The sequence below is a fragment of the Canis lupus genome, chromosome 15, assembly GCF_003254725.2.
Source record: "Canis lupus dingo isolate Sandy chromosome 15, ASM325472v2, whole genome shotgun sequence".
Classification (NCBI taxonomy): domain Eukaryota; kingdom Metazoa; phylum Chordata; class Mammalia; order Carnivora; family Canidae; genus Canis; species Canis lupus.
In genome coordinates this window covers 54,668,716-54,685,505 of record NC_064257.1, presented here as the reverse complement: position 1 = coordinate 54,685,505, position 16,790 = coordinate 54,668,716, and the positions used below count along the sequence as shown (strand labels likewise).

Below are 16,790 nucleotides of genomic sequence, written 5' to 3'. Positions count from 1 at the left end.
GAGCTAATGTGATCTTTGCCAAATAATTGTCTAATTGTCCACAAACACTAATAGACTATTGTAACTTTTCCCTTCAATAACTAAAAAACTTTCTGATCCTTAGAGTATAATCACACTTACCTATTTTTTGTTTGTTTGTTTCTGGACAGAGAAAAAGGTACGTATTTTTCCCTCCCTTTTAATCTAATCCCAAGACTGCTGGAAAAACAAAAGTGTATGTGCACACTTCACCTTAAAATATTTCTGAAAAGACTACCCTTCAGATAAATAGATTTATTTTTACCTGTATTTGACAAATCTTTTACAAAAAGACACAAAAGGAATTTTTCTCTAGTGTTTATTTTGCTTTTTCCATGATTAGCATAAGATAAACTATTCCCTGGTGAAAGCAGCATGATAAGCATCATTGAGCTTGACTCAGCACTGGGCTAAAACTTCGAATGAAATTCTTATTTGGGTCAATTTTGTGGGGTCTGAAAGAGGATCAGCCACAGAGCCTCTCTGAAAGTTCAGATCCTAATATAGTAGCAAATTTTTCTAATATAGTAATTCCCATAACTTTGGTGTAGGAGGTCAAACAAAATTTTCAAGTTCCAAATTTGTAAGTTGTTTTTTTTTTTTTTTTTTTTTTATCATGTTGTCAATTCAACTTCTGAAGTCCTATCGGTAGAAAATCTCCACAGACTCAGACAGCAGTTCTCAAATATTTGGGCTCATCATTCTCTCACACTCAAAAATTTACCAAGGATTGTATTGAGCTTTTGTTTATAAGAGTTACACTTATTCCAATTTACATTATTTTAAATTAAAACTGAAAGATTTGTAAAATATTCACTTAATTCATTTACAAACAAGAATATTAAGCCCATCCTAAGATATTATTATGAAAAACCCTATTGTCCAGAAGAATGCTTTCCATTTTTGCAAATATCTGTAATGTTAAAAAAGGAGAGAACTGGATTCTTGTATTTTACTTTAATGGAAATACATTAGGAAAATCTGTCTTTATATACCTATTAGTTTAAAAAGTGGCAAGTGTTTTTTTTTTTTAATTTTTTTTTTATTTATTTATGATAGTCACAGAGAGAGAGAGAGAGGCAGAGACATAGGCAGAGGGAGAAGCAGGCTCCATGCACCGGGAGCCCGACGTGGGATTCGATCCCGGGTCTCCAGGATCGCGCCCTGGGCCAAAGGCAGGCGCCAAACCGCTGCGCCACCCAGGGATCCCGTGGCAAGTGTTTTGATAGCCTTTTCAGATAATTGTGGATGTTATTCTTTGGAATCGCACTAAAAGTTGGTAACTGGTAGTTTCTTAAAGGTTAGTTATAATGTGGAATCTAAACCCATATAAGTGAAGTTTTTGTACTCCATTTCATTAAAATCCACTGGTCTATTCCATCCTTTGGATCTTTTACCCATGCATAGTTCTGTAATATTATGCATCGGTCATTTGGAAAATACATTAAGCATATCTTCCAAATGTTGATACTTTCATTATATTAATATCAAAATTTTGTATTCCTTCATGTTACCACTAATCTTATCTGAGAAGTCTTTTATTACTGGGAAGGTGACAAACTCACAGTGACAGATATATAAGTTCTCCAAAATTCTATTTTTTACATAAAAGCTTGAATATTGTAATTGGCACCAAAAACTGTGAATTGTTTTCCCTTAAAGTGACACACTTTGCTCTTTTGCAAAAACTGTTGGTGAAATAACTATATCTAAGTAACCAGTTACTCTTTCAATTGAAGAGGTGGTCTATGAAATTGGTAAACAACCAGGTGCTTCACATATAATTTTCATTTTGTTTCACAGAATACAAAAAGATGTCTACTTATGAATTGAGATTCAGTAGAATCAACAATTTTTACTGCTTTACAATAGACATTCTTGAGCAAACCCTTTATTGTTTTTTGGATGTGTGAGAGTGACAAATATTATGGCTCCTCAGTACAGTCTAGTACCACTGCTTTTAGTTCATGCTAATAGATCACAAAGTATATAAAGTGGAAAGACAATGTCTTGATATTATTATAAAAATAACTTAGACTTTATGGACCTCTTATAGAATATCAACAAACCCCAAGAATCCTCAGACAACACTGGACTAATGATCTTGACTTCTGGCCTAATGGTACAACTGTGTTAGTCTTGAATGAATGAATAAATAAATATCAATTTTCCAATGAATTTCCATTCTTATAGTTATATCAAACAAAGCATAATCTTAGAAAATGGGCATTTTATTGTAGCAGTCTCTGCTATTAGCAGTATTCTTGGAAGAGCATTCATTTCTACTTGTTCTTCTTTATTAGAAAGATACGCATCTTCATTGGCTTCACAATCCATTCATGATGTCAACGTTAATAGTGGACAATCAGCAGGTTGTCACTACCAAGACAAATGAAATAAAATTAAAAAGAAAAAAAAAGTGCTACAGAAATAAAATAACTCATAGGGTGGAGTTTTTAAGCGAACAGAATCCAATGAGATAGATGAATGAATGAATGGACAGAAATTTTCTTAAAAAATACTAGCTAGAAATCCATACTGTTTTTGTTCTGCCCCACTAAGAATATGAAAGTGACCTTATATTTCTCTTATAATAAGCCACTCTGTCAGAATTTTTTTAAAAAGCTTTAAATATTTTAAGATAGTTTCCGTGGCATGTCTCTTTTCTACAATTATCCATCTCTCTCAGCGCAAAGACACAAGTTTAATTCTCTCTCCTAGTTGCTACTGCCTTCCTTCATCTGCAATGACATTTCTGAATATAAAACTGGAAGATATATAAGGTGTTTTGATAAGTGCCATAATGCATCAAGTCCAGGAAATTTAGGAAATTAGGTTTCTGTTTCTCTTTCTAAAGCTATACTTCTTCACACTACTCATCCCCTAAGAAAATGAGTTTTTGAAATACCCTCATATATAATTATACCTGATATAATAAATCAATATCCCTGTGTTCTAATTAGATAGGAAGACTAAAGCTTGGCATTCTCTTTCCTAAGAGAATTCTCTTTCCTTAGTATAAGTTACAGTAATTTGCTTTAAATTCAGATGTATATCAACTAACGAAGATTTTTCAGCAAGCTTCTAATGCTACTTTCCATTGGAACAATATTTCCGTATTTGTGAAGCAGTTCAACTTGTGTCTTGGAGTTTTAAATATCTATTAAGAACAAGGGAGCCATGTTCCTTTGATTTGTGGGATGCAATGATTTTTGGCAGTCCATAATTACTAATTTCAATTTGAGGAGCGGCTGTTTAACGGTAGCTTTAAAAATATTTGCGAATCACAACAGTCACTTCTTTGCAATATAAACAATCAATAATCATTTTTACTAGAGTAACAGCCCCAGTACATGTCCATTGCTTAACTGCAAGGCTCGGGAACCCAAATATTCTTTACAATAAAGACACAATGATAATAGATCTTAACATTAACGTGGTGGTTCTTTTTCAGTTTCTACTTCCTCCATATGAAGACCATAGGAAAGAGGTTTGTATTAACAATTAATCAGTAAATATATGCTTAGCGGCTACAACTGGCTCAGTTCTATGCTGGTAATCCAGGATACACAATCCAAGTGTAGAGCACACACAATTCTTTTTTTGTTTGTTTCTTTTGTTTTGTTTTTGTTTTTAATTTGTTTTGTCTTTTTAGTATTGAGTTATAAACATTCTTTATATAATCTGGATACAAGTCCCTTATCAGATTTATGAGTTGCAATTATTATCTCCCATTCTGTACGCTGTTTGTTCACTTTCTTTTTGTTGTTGTTGTTCTTAAATTTATTTTTTTTATTGGAGTTCAGTTTGCCAACATATAGCATAACACCCAGTGCTCATCCCGCCAAAGCACACACAATTCTTAAAGAAACTATACTTTAGTGAGGAACAAGACTGATACCTAGTGAATAACAGCCATCATTCATTGAGTATCTTCAATATCCCAGCACTTTGTCAGACACCTGACTGATTCAAGGATCAGAAGTTTTAGGTACAAATCTTAGCTCTTTCTATAAATAGCTGTGCTAACCTTAACTAAACCATCTTATCTTTTTGGGCTTCATTTCTCAACCTTTTTATTTTCATTTTTTGAAGATTATTTATTCATGAGACATACACAGAGAGAGAGAGAGAGGCAGAGACACAGGCAGAGGGAGAAGCAGGGTCTCTGCAGGAGCCTGATGTGGACTCAATCCCGGATCCCAGGATCACGACCTGGGCTGAAGGCAGCAGCCCAACCGCTGAGCCACCAGGCGTCCCTGTTTCTCAACATTTTAAAATAAATAAATGATTTTAAATCTCTTCCACCTCTATAATTTCTCAAAATAGTTGAAATAGATTGGAAGTTCTGAAGACACTAGGACAGTAAAGATTAAAATGCTCCAGAAAAGCTTCACAGTGTATGAGAATTTCATACACACATATATATATGTGTATATATGTATATATATATATATATATACAGCTTAGATAAATCCTTTCAACACGAACTTGAAATATATACGTATTTTATATATATATAAAATACAAAATAATATAAACAGTAATAAATAATAAAACTATAATATAACAAATAATATAAAATGTATTATGAATATGTTTATATATAATATAAACATTAATCAAATACAAATAATATAAAAATTAATGAAAACATTAATAAATAATACATTTTTGAGATATGACTGAGAGATAAAAAAATTTTATATCTAGGTTGTTCTAAGCTCTTGAATAGTTGGAGGAAAATCTGAAGGCACTCTATTAGGAAGTGTTCAGGAACTTTAAAACGTCCTTGGAGGTTCATAAAGTGACTCCTTAGGTTATGGACCCCTTGAGGATAGCTTCTTTCCCCTGGGCACAGTGTCTGGCACATAGGACATACTAAAAACATCTATGAAAGAAAGGGGATATTGGCTAGGGCAGAGAGTTTATTGTCCAAAGAATACGATGTTAGAGGAGGATTTTACAAACCAGGCAAAGTTTAAACTTGATAAATCAGTGATTTCCCAGTGAGGATGATAAAAGCAAAGATCAGGCTTCTCTGTAGTGGAATCCAGAGTCGAGCCCTGTCAGCTTCCTCCAGATAAGGTATGTGCCATCTGCATGATGACTCCGCTTCTGCCCTGCTGGCTTCGCTAACTCTGCTCTTTGAAATCCACCTCCTGCACATACCTTCCTGTGCTCCTATTCTGGGTCGAAACCTGAAATTCCTTTTTAATCAGAACTGCCCTTGTGTCTCCATTTTGGTTAGATAGCTCTGATCTCAGCTTTCTCCCCAGGACTCTCAAGAACTGCAAATGCCCCACCTCTTTCAAATAATTGCACAGCCAGGTGTCAAGCTTACAACTCTGCTCCAGATGCCCTGCTCTCCTGCCTGGCCCAAGTCCCATTTCTAGACTAATGTGACAAGACCTGCTGTGAGATTATGTATGTGCCTGCACAGTCAAAACCAGCCATTCTTTGGACCTCATGTCACATTCTTCTTTGATTTCTTTCTTTGTTCTAAGTACATTTCTGGGGACCTTACTAATGTAAAGGTCACAGGTTATGCTCATGAACTCTTTCTTTTCTTCTATTTCCACAAAATACAAAAGCATTTCCCAGGTTCATCAATCACAATGATCTCTGCATTTTCTAGATCCACATCCTACATATATTTAGGGACATAAGCATTCCATCTTCAAATCTTTTGTGTTTAACTTTTTTCTTCTAGACTATTTGTAACCTGCTAGGAGAAGATGACTCTGTGTTTGCTTCCTCAAAGGGCCTGGCACAGAGTCCCAGGAAATATATCTAGAAAGTACTTGCTGATTACGGAAGGGCATAATTTTCAGTCATGTAATAAAAACTTGCTGATGAGTCCCAAGTATTACAGACTTTCATCTTTATCTGATTGACACAAAACAAAATAGGCAAGAAACATCTTCCTATCAATTGAAAGGAAATGAATGAAAGCATAGTTAATGTGATTATAAATTACAATTGTAAAACGAAGTAGCTTTCAAATTCTATCACTAGTTGTGATATATAATGTTCTAATATGAATATAGAAATCCAAAGTGAAAATAAACAGAAATGAAAAATTAAAATTTAAACAATATATTTTTATATGAGAGTATGAGAACATATTTCAAAGCACTTAAGTGAAGATTAAAAATAATGATTACTCAATATTTCTGAGAAGAAAAATAAGCTCTAATCCAGCAGTGAAAATCTCTACAAAACTACAAAGAGGTAGCATATCAACTATAGATAACATCATCCTAATTGCAATATTTGATATTACAGAGGACATAATAAGATATGTAGCTCAAAGCCCTTTACAAGAGTAAATCTTGAATAGATTCCAAAGTGAATTTGTAAAAAGCAAACCAAACTCCATAAATCTTATTTCCACTCTATAATTTATGTTTGAATGAAGTAATATCACTACTGAAGTATGAAACTTACATAGAGGGAGCAGGGTCACATCATAAAAAGTGTTTATTAAAGTTCATGCTCATCTGGTTAAGCATCCTACTCCTAATCTCAGCTCAGGCCTTGATCTCAGGATTGTGAGTTCAAACCCACATTCAAACCCAAGCATAAAATCTACTTAAAAAAATAATAATAAAGTTGAACAAACATCCTTTAAAAAAAAAAAGGCAGCAAGGGCAGCCCGGGTGGCTCAGCGGTTTAGCGCCACCTTCAGCCCAGGGCGTGGTCCTGGAGACCCGGGATCGAGTCCCACGTCGGGTTCCCTGCATGGAGCCTGCTTTCTCCCTCTGCCTGTGTCTCTGCCTCTCTTTCTCTCTGTGTCTCTCATGAATAAATAAATAAATTTTTTTAAAAAAATTAATTAATTAAAAAAATAAAAAGGTCAGCAAGATACTGACCTACATATTGGATAAGTATCATCAATATAATGTAGCTATTTCAAAACTAAATGTAATACTGTTGCATATTTAATATTAAATGATATGTTATCTTGAATATATGCTGCAACCAACATCAGAATTAGCTAGAAATTATTACTATTGCACCTAGTAGGTCTCAATTCTTTTTTTAAAATAAAACATAAAATAGGTATTAAGTTCTATATGAATAGAAGAATAAACCAGAGAATGAATCCAGGTGCTTGAAGAAGCCTGAGTTGAATCCCTGTCTTAGAAAATAGATGAGAGGCACCTATTTTCAGGTGGCTGAGCATCTGTCTTTGGCTCAGGGCATGATCCCGGGGTCCCGGGATCGAGTCCCACATCAGGCTCCCTGCATGGAGCCTGCTTCTCCCTCTGCCTGTGTCTCTGTCTCTCTGTGTCTCTTATGAATAAATAAATAAAATCTTAAAAAAAAGAAAGGAAATTGTTTATTTATCATCTTCAAGTATGTGGAATCCTATCATGCTGAGGAAGCAGTGAATTTTTTGCTTCTTTCTCAAGGGTTGAATACAAGAAAGGACACTTAAATTACAGTAAGACAAATTAAGTTAGACATAAGATAGAACTTCTTGACAAGAAGAGTTATTTTGTGATTAAATAGACTATCAGGAGAGGTCTTGAAATCTTTCTCCCTAGAAATCATCCCCCAAAGACTGACAATTTATTGCCTTTACTATTTAGTATGGCATCCATCCCAGGGTCTTGTATTTTATAGTTGGATTTCATTTCACTTATCATGTTTCTAGCAATACAACAAAGACTCTTCATCTTTCAATTTTACCAGGTTATTGAGTTTCAACAGTTTCCCCCCAAGGAAACCTTGTTCTCAAACCATTCAGAAAGCATAAATCCCCTAATGAGGCACATAGGAGAAGATTCAAGGGGACTGTTCTTAGGTTGGATTCTGTTCCTTTGAATGACAAGTAACCCCAAGTCTATTATCACCCAGATAAGGAGAAAGGGAAAGCAGTGTTGTTTTGTTTCGTTTTTCACAAGAAAACCAAAGTTCAGGGCAGCCCGGGTGGCTCAGTGGCTTAGCTCCACCTTCAGTCCCAGGTGTGGTCCTGGAGACCCGGGATCGAATCCCATGTGAGGCTCCCTGCATGGAATGGAGCCTGCTTCTCCCTCTGCCTGTGTCTGTGCCTCTCTCTCTCTCTCTGTGTGTGTGTGTGTGTGTCATGAATAAATAAATACAATTTAAAAAAAAAAAAGGAAAACCAGAGTTCATTCCATGGATGTATATTGGACCTGGCAGCATAAACAAACACTAAAGTATATGACACCACCTTAATTACCTGGAAATAAAAACAGTAGTGAACCATGGGGATCACAGGGAGAATCACTGCTTCCACAGAGCGCCTGCTGCACTCAACGTAAGAACTTCGCTCTGTGTGCTACCAGTTTAAAGTGTATGAAAATACATCATGCGCTACGTAGCTCAATTAGACAAGTGAATTGGGAAAATGTAGATTTTTAGAAAATGGCAATACTTCTGGACTTATTGTTGTTCAAGTAGCTCTTTTTTTTTCAACCAAAGAAGATCATGGTTTGGCCAAGGCAAAGAGGACAGACCAGCAGATGAGCAAATTAAATTCCACATTTCTCCTCACACTCACTTTCAGAGGGCAGAGTATTCAGGGAGCCGCCAACATGGCTTCAGGGAGGAACTCATTCATCCTCCCAACTAACTCTGTCTCATCTGAGGAAAGAACTGGGGATCCCTCCCTCGGGCCCCCCACCCTCCACCCCCACCCCCCAGACCAGGCCTTCCCTATTCGTGATCACCAATTTCTCACAGGAAAAAGTTTGGAAGTCAAAGATGACACATGTTTTGCTCAGAAAATAGTTGTGACACCAAGTAAGGGACAAGTGTTGAGGATCCTGAATTATAACGGAACTGTAGTTATCAGTAGCCTCGTTTATATAGGGCGCTTCATAGCACAATAGACCAAAGCACAGAAATTCTTTGATGCCTAAGACATTTCTGGGGAGCTTCTCATAATGAACAGATGCTCTTCTCCAAGACAAAGGGAAATCCAAATCCAATCAAAAGAAAATAGCTTTGTCTTTCTACAATGATTTTGTGAGTACAGAAACAGTATTTGCTTCTTCCCATTGACTATTTTTGCTGACATTCACTCGGATAAACCTAAGTCATTAGGGGTAAGATCTTTTTTTACTGTTTACCTTCCAGTCTGAGATATATATGAACCTTGAATGTGCACCAATCAACACGTAGGCTACTTACTATGGCCCAAAAAGAACTGTGTGCTTTGCTTCCCGCACTGATTTTTTGAGCTTCTTTGGCCTACTCTCTGGCTCTTACCATGATGCAACTCCTCTGGGTTTCTTCAGAAGAGTAATCACACCAAGACTTTTCTCTTTCGGGCCCTTTGTACTTGCTGTTCCTCCTACCGAGGATGCTCTTCCCCCTGTCCTTTATCCCTCAGGCTGATTCCAGTCTCTCTGGCCTCTGCTCCCATCTCATTTACCCCCAGAATGAACCTAACACAGTATCTTCATCTAGTTCTTCCATCATGTGTCCCTATTGAGTTCTTTTAAAGTATGTAACCCCACCTACAATTGCCTCTTTTCTGTTTGTTGATCAGTTTATTATCACTCACCCCATTCTAATGTCAGCTCCATGAGGATGTACACCTTTCCAGTCTTCCTCATCACAACCTCCTCAGTGCCTAGAAAAATCCTTCACAAGAGATGGAATGCTGGGGTGTCAGGGTGGCTCAGATAGCCAAGTGTCTGCCTTCATTCAGCTCAGGTCATGATCTCAAGACCCTGGAATGGAGCCTTATGTTGGCTCCCTGCTCAGTGGGGAGTCTGCATCTCCTCTCCCTCTGCCTCCCCTCTCTTGCTCATGTTCTCTCTTTCTTTCTTTCAAATGAATAAATTAAAAAAAAATTTACAAGAAGGAATTGTACCTAGATTCTGTTAAACCCCTATGAAGCCTATATCCATCCTAACATACAGCCAAATGGTGTGTACACTATGCACAGATACACACAATGGCCATCTGCACTTCTCATTTCTCTGTCTCCTTTGGCATTTGGACCTTCCCAGTGAGAAGATGGGCAAAACACAAGTGGAAAAAATCTAGAACACAACACAGAAATCATTGCTTAAACACCCCAAAGGAGTTTAATGCCCTTTGGTGTTTTAGACTTTTCTCATTTAGGGGACAGTCTTTAAAGAAAAAATGAAAGAAAGGGCTTTGTCCTTCATCTGTACCATCATGAACTTGAATCTGTGGAAATAAGCATTTTCTTTTCCCTTCAATTTATTCCACAGAGTTTAAAGTAATGTCCGTTTCTCATCCTTTCAAATTCAAGGTGATTTATCAGCATAGGTAATTATAAACATTTCAAAGCAAGGTGAAATTCAATTTTATCAGACTACTCAAAGAGAGAGAGAAAGAGAAAGAGAGAGAGAAAGAAAAAAAGAAAAAAGAAAAAGGAAAGCGATTTGAATTGCCAAAACTGACTCAAATCAAACACTCAATTTTTATTATTAGTGGATTTAGCATGTGCAAATCAACTACTAACTAAAATTTATTTGTAATCCCCAAACCAATACTTGATGCCCTTTTACCATCATTCATTCACGGACAGAGCCGTGGCCCAATACACACAGTAATGACCAGCTGAGGCTGAACAGGGCAACACTCTGCCTTCTTGTTTTAGCTCTCAGACTATAAAATGTCCTTTTTGCAGTTTATTTAGTGCCAAATTTTCTGTGTTTTTATGTGTTTTGTTGGTGATTTTGCTGTTTAATATGTCCAAGCATATGGGCCACCTGGGTGACTCAGTCGGTGAAAGGTCTGCCTTTGGCTCAGGTCATATCTCAGACTCCAGAGATGGAGCTGCACGTAGGGCTCCCTGCTCAGCCAGGAACCTGCTTCTCCCTATGCCTCTCTCCCTGCTTGCGTGATTTCTCTTTCTGTGTCAAATACATAAATAAATTCATAACATTATAAAAAATAAAATAATAAAATAAAATAAAATAAAATAAAATAAAATTCCCAAGCATAATGCTGAACATGGTCCCAAGACCAGTGCCAACTGTCAAGTGTTCCTAAGGGTAAGAAGGTTGATGTACCTTATTGAGAAAATGTATGTGTTAGATAAACTGCTTAGATATGTGTTCAATGTGAATGGATCACTGATACGTATTAAATAAGGTGTCTGAAACAGAAACACATAGAAGAAGTTATGTATCCGGACACCTAGGTGGCTCAGTGGTTGAGTGTCTGCCTTCAGGTCAGGGCATGATCCTGGAGACCTGGGATCAAGTCCCACATCGGGCTCCCTGTGTGGAGCCTGCTTCTCCGTCTGCCTGTGTCTCTGCCTCTCTGTGTATGTCTCTCATGAAAAAAAAATATATATATATTTTTAAAAAGAAGTTATGTGTCAATCAGGTGATGGAAACATTGTGACTACAGAATCTAACTCTATTTCCTTAGGAGCAATGGTTCAGTGTTCCCTAATTTGGCATTCACAGGGATTTTATAGAACATAACCAATGTGAATAAGAGAATCAACTATAGGCACAATTTAGGGAAGAAATGTTAAACTCTTCAGAGAGTTATAGAGACTAGCAATCTTCCCAGTACCTCTATCACCAGAAAGCATATAAATCAATCTTCCTGATTTTCATTAAAAAAACAAAAAATTATTTAGTAAACTGCACTTTCTCCCAGCCATTAATGAACCATTTGTGTGGCCCTTTCAGTGTACTTTCATTTTCTGAAGCTAGTGACTATCTCCATTATCAATAGGGAAAAGGGCAAGGAAAGGTTGATAATAAAAAGTAAAATCCCTAAATCTCCAGACTTTTTTTCTTCTACCAAATATATTTAATATTTTTCTACTGAGCAATCATTTTTGAATCATTAGTGATATACCTGTTAAAACATAGGCAAAGTTTTAACCCAATTGATTCTTAGGATTAAGAACCTAGAAATGAAGCTTCTCATGATCATCACATTCAAAATTCAAAGGCCGTACACCTAAAACGGAATATCAGAGAAAAAAAAATGTGATTATGTTGCCAACATAAAGAAGTCTTGCAAAAGAATGAGATGGCAAAGATAAAACCTGTGGATATATAGGTTTTATAGAACTGTTGCAAAGAGGAGAGAAAAACAACTTATAATTAAATACAAGAAAGGGGACAACCAAGATGAAACTAAGAATCAGTAATGTGAAATAGGTTGAACCAATAATCTCTTGTTATTTATGTCATTGCTCACATTTTCCTGCTCATCTGTTTCCCTCATTTTCATGTTTAGTCTTTGCTTTTGGTATTGTTTCAGTCATCACGCACAAATATGTTTCTCTCACCTAGTGATTCTTCAAAGTTTAAAATACCACAAGAACCATATTTTTAAATAACCATGCAATGAGTAGGAAGGGAAAAAGTGAAGATCTGGTTAAGCATAATTTAGGAATAATCATTCAGGACAACCTCAGAACTAGTTAGATGTTCTCTATAGCAAAATGAAGCTATGTGATGTATTTTAATTGCATTATACTAGTGAAAATATTGTTTAAAGATGTAATATAAAGACATCTGATGGGGGATGCCTGGGTGGCTCAGCGGTTGAGCATCTGTCTTTGTCTCAAGGCGTGATCCCAGGATCCAGGATGGAGTCCCACCTCGGGCTCCTTGCAGGGAGCCTGCTTCTCCCTCTGCCTGTGTCTCTGCCTCGCTCTCTCTGTGTGTCTCTCATGAATAAATAAATAAAATATTTTTTTTAAAAAGAGAAAGAAATCTGATGGATATCCTACTTTTAAATGTTTATGATATTCTATATTAAATTCTAAATGAGAAGGAACCAAAATCAACCTAAATAGCTGTCTGGAAAGAAACAATTAAATGGAAGAGGAAAAATACTCTGAGTAATAATAACTAAGAACTTCCCAAATCTTAAGGAAGAATCTGTTTTCAAAGAGTGCTGAGTAGGATGGAAAAAAAAAGTTCCATACAGGTGTAGCACTGTGAATTTTTAGGAGATTAAAGATAAAGAACTTGAAAGCTTCAAGAAAGGAAATAATAAATGCACAAAACTCTAAGAATTAGACTTTTCAACAACATCTGATGATAGAAGTGTGTAATTCTTTCCAAGTTCTAAGGAAATAACAATTTTCATCATAGAAATCAACACCCACCAAACCCATATGTATGATAAAGTTTTATTATTGTATTATCTATTATTATGTTCATAAAATTATCTTAAAAGAAAGTATAAGTGATAAATAAAAATAGATTTAAAGCCTATGAAGGAATAGGCCAAGAAACAGAAAGATACATGATCAACCACAAAAGGACTGTGCTATCTCAGGATGTCCATTGTACAGGAGGATCAGGAGCAACCAACAGAAGGAGGACGGGAAGAAGTCTTTGGAAAGAGTAGATCTATGATCTAAGTATCTGACAGCAAGAGCCTACAAATATATTAAAACCATGTAATGCATAAGAAAATTTGGGAATTTCAAATACTCAGAAAAGAAAAAAAAAAGCCGTAAAAGCGAAAGCACAAACAAGGCATGGTACTTGGCTCTGCAATAAAGAATGGTCACACAGCTACTTATAATTATGAAATAATGCTTATTGATTTTTAGCTTTTAGGATAAACCTACATATAAAGCATATGCATATAGAGCCAACTAATTATAAATACAGAGTAGAGTCTTTATTTTCTGTCTTGAATCAAAAACATTATCAACTCATAAGGTAGACAATGGAAGCATAGCACCTATAACTGTTGAAATAACAACTGTGGATTCAAAGATAATATTATAAATTAGAATAAAAAAATACAAAATTAACAATATAATTATGCTACTAGTAGAATTAACCACTAGAAGAATGACTAAATGCTGAACGCGCGCATGCCTAGGGAGTGAGATCAGAGATTGGTAAGGAAGGGCACAAGCATTGCTTTCCATTCTGTCCTTTTATGTTTTTATAAGCTTAAAACACATGCAATATACTGGGGTGGGGGGGCGGATTTGAGAACTATCTCTGGAACAATATTTTATAAAAAATTAACTGTGTTTAAAATTGAAAGGGAAGATAATAAACCAGGGCAAATAATTACATAAGTTTCTGTAGTAGACTTTAGTCATATTCACCAATATACAGTTTTCAGATTTTGAGAGTCAAGGATGATCAGTCTGCACTCCCTTAAGATGTGCATGGCCCTGTGAATAGTTGTGACCTACAACATGGAAGCTGAAGTAACATGGACCTTGTCTGGGCCAAAGTATTTAATTATTGCATTTTCAACTCCCTAGCCCAATCTTCTCCAGCCACTGTTATCTTGTATAAATAATTCATGCAAGTCAAGAAAAAAATACCAAGATGGTGATGAAGACTGAGCAAAAGATCTTAATAAACTATTTGTGAAAAAAGAAACATAAATGTGTAATAAGCATGAAAAACTTTTATTGACAAAGATGATTTTTCTAGCTATCTACTACCTAAGGATTTTTTAAAATGATAAAAATGATATTGAGGGTCTGTGAAATTAGACCTTTCATAGATTGTTGATAGGATTATAAATTGGTATGAACTTCCTTAGAGTATATCAGAAATACTTAATTGAATGCTTCAAGACCTCTGATCCTGTAATTACACCTCAGTCACCAGAAATGAGAAAAAACGCATATGCAGAAGGGTTTTCAGTTGCAGCAATATTTTATAATGGATAAAAGAAGGATTCAAATAAAATCTGTAAAATTAGAAAATGACCTAAATTATGGGTATGAATACTATGAAGCTAAGAAAATTAAGTATACAAATGTCTTTAGTGCCATCCAAGAATGTTTCACGTACAAAAGCACTGGAAAAGAACACACATAACTATTAAGTGATTATTTCTTGGTTAAATTAGTGATGATATTTATTTTCTTTTAGATTTCTTAATATGTAACTTCTATAATTAGGAAAAGTATTCTAATCAAAGCTTCAGAAATCTTTATATTAATTTCAGAGGAATTTTTTTTATAAATATAGTTGACATGCAATGTTACATTAGTTTCAAGTGTTCAACATAGTCATTCAACTTCTCTATATATTACGCTATGCTCTCAAGTGTAGCTCCCGTCTGTCACCCACCACACAATGCTATTACAATACCACTGACTGCATTCTCTATGCTGTGCTTTTTATTCCTGTGACTTATTGATTCCATTAATGGGAGGCCTTTATCTCCCACTCCCCTTCACCCATTTTGCCCATCCCCTACCCACTTCTCCTCTGGCAACCACCAGTTTGTTTTCTGTACTTACAGGTCCGTCTGATTCTGTTTCTCATTTATTCATTTGTTTACTTTTTTTAATTTAGAGAAATATTTAAGTAAACATGTCCTCAATAATTAGATTCACCTCAGGAAAATTATGACATACAAGAGTCTTGAAAAAATTTAGAACTACATAAAAATGAATAGAAACAGAGACAAATATGATTGAGTGCTTTGAAATATAAGTTTGCAAAAAAAAAAAAAAAAACCCTAAAAGTAAATGGAAAATAATACAAACTGTGAGGCTTTAAGTCAAAACAGAAAATTACTATGACATATATTAATAGCCATCTGGACACAAGTGAAAGTGTGGCAAAAGAAAAGCAAAAGTAATCCTTTGAAATAGAATAGGAACTGTGTTCCATGGAGTCTTCTTGAAAAATATGCCTCCTTAATCTACCTTCATTCTGCTCCATTATGACATCAGAACTGCAGTATGTATTCCTTTTAGTGGTACATCACCCATTTTCAGTAAAGTGGCATCAAATGGATTTTTCTTCCTCACCTTGCTCTGCCTTTATGAGTAAGGGAAGAAATGAGATTAAGCCAATGTTTACAAAACATTTTAATTTTTAACAAGTGTTACCATAGGGGCGCCCGGGTGGCTCAGTCAGTTAAGTGTCTGCCTTTGGCTCAGGTTGTGATCCTAGGATCCTGGAATTAAGCCCAAATTGGGCTCCCTACTCAGTGGGGAGTCTCCTTCTTCCTCTCTCTTCCCCTCTCCCTGTTTGTGAGCTCTCTCTCTTACTCTTTCTGTTTCAAATAATTTTTTTAATCCTATAAAAAGGATTGCAATTGCACTACTGGGTATTTACCACAAAGATACAGATGTAGTGAAATGACAGGACACCTGTACCTCAATGTTCATCACAGCAATGTCCACAATAGTCAATTGTGGAAGGAGCCAAGATGTCCTTCGACAGATGAATGGGTAAAGAAGATGAGGTCTATATATACAATAGAATATTAGCCATCAGAAAGGATAATTATTTACCATTTAGTTTGACGTGGATGGACCTGGAGGGTATTGTGCTGGGTGAAATTAAGTCAATCAGAGAAAGACAATTATCATATGGTTTCACTCAAATGTGGGATATAAGAAATAGGAAAAGGAACCATAAGGGAAAGGAGGGAAACCAAGTGGGGAAAAATTAGAGAGGAAGACAAACCATGAGAGATTCCTAACTCTGGGAAACAAAGGGTTGTGGAAGGGGAGAAGGGTGGGGGGTAATGTGACTGGGAGACGGGCACTACAGAGGGAAATTGATGGGATGAGCACTGGGTGTTATATGATTTGTTGGCAAATTAAATTTAAATAAAATATTTTTTAAAATATTTTTTGTTTTTTTAAAAGAGTGTTACCGTAAATATTAACACTGCAGTTCTACTGATGTAATTTTTTTTTATTTTCACCCAGGTAAATTTTTTTCTATTCATCTAAAGATATATTAAAACATAAACAGATGACTAGAGTCTTTCAGAAATTTAAAGAAATATATTTTATAAAATCATTATCTTGAAAGTCAAAATCTTCCCAT

The 16,790-nt window shown here is 35.6% G+C and overlaps 1 protein-coding gene and 1 long non-coding RNA gene across 4 annotated transcripts in view; both read right to left on the bottom strand.

The window, feature by feature from the left end:
* GRIA2 (glutamate ionotropic receptor AMPA type subunit 2) overlaps positions 1 to 16,790 on the bottom strand; it is a 151,711-nt gene that overhangs the window by 116,633 nt on the left and 18,288 nt on the right. The gene's annotated exons all lie outside the window — the stretch shown is intronic.
* Positions 385 to 15,762, bottom strand: LOC118350856 (uncharacterized). The gene is made up of 3 exons (XR_004805442.2): positions 15,242 to 15,762; positions 11,851 to 11,955; positions 385 to 2,397 (listed from the first exon to the last, which is right to left on the bottom strand). It is a non-coding gene; the product is annotated as an uncharacterized LOC118350856 (long non-coding RNA).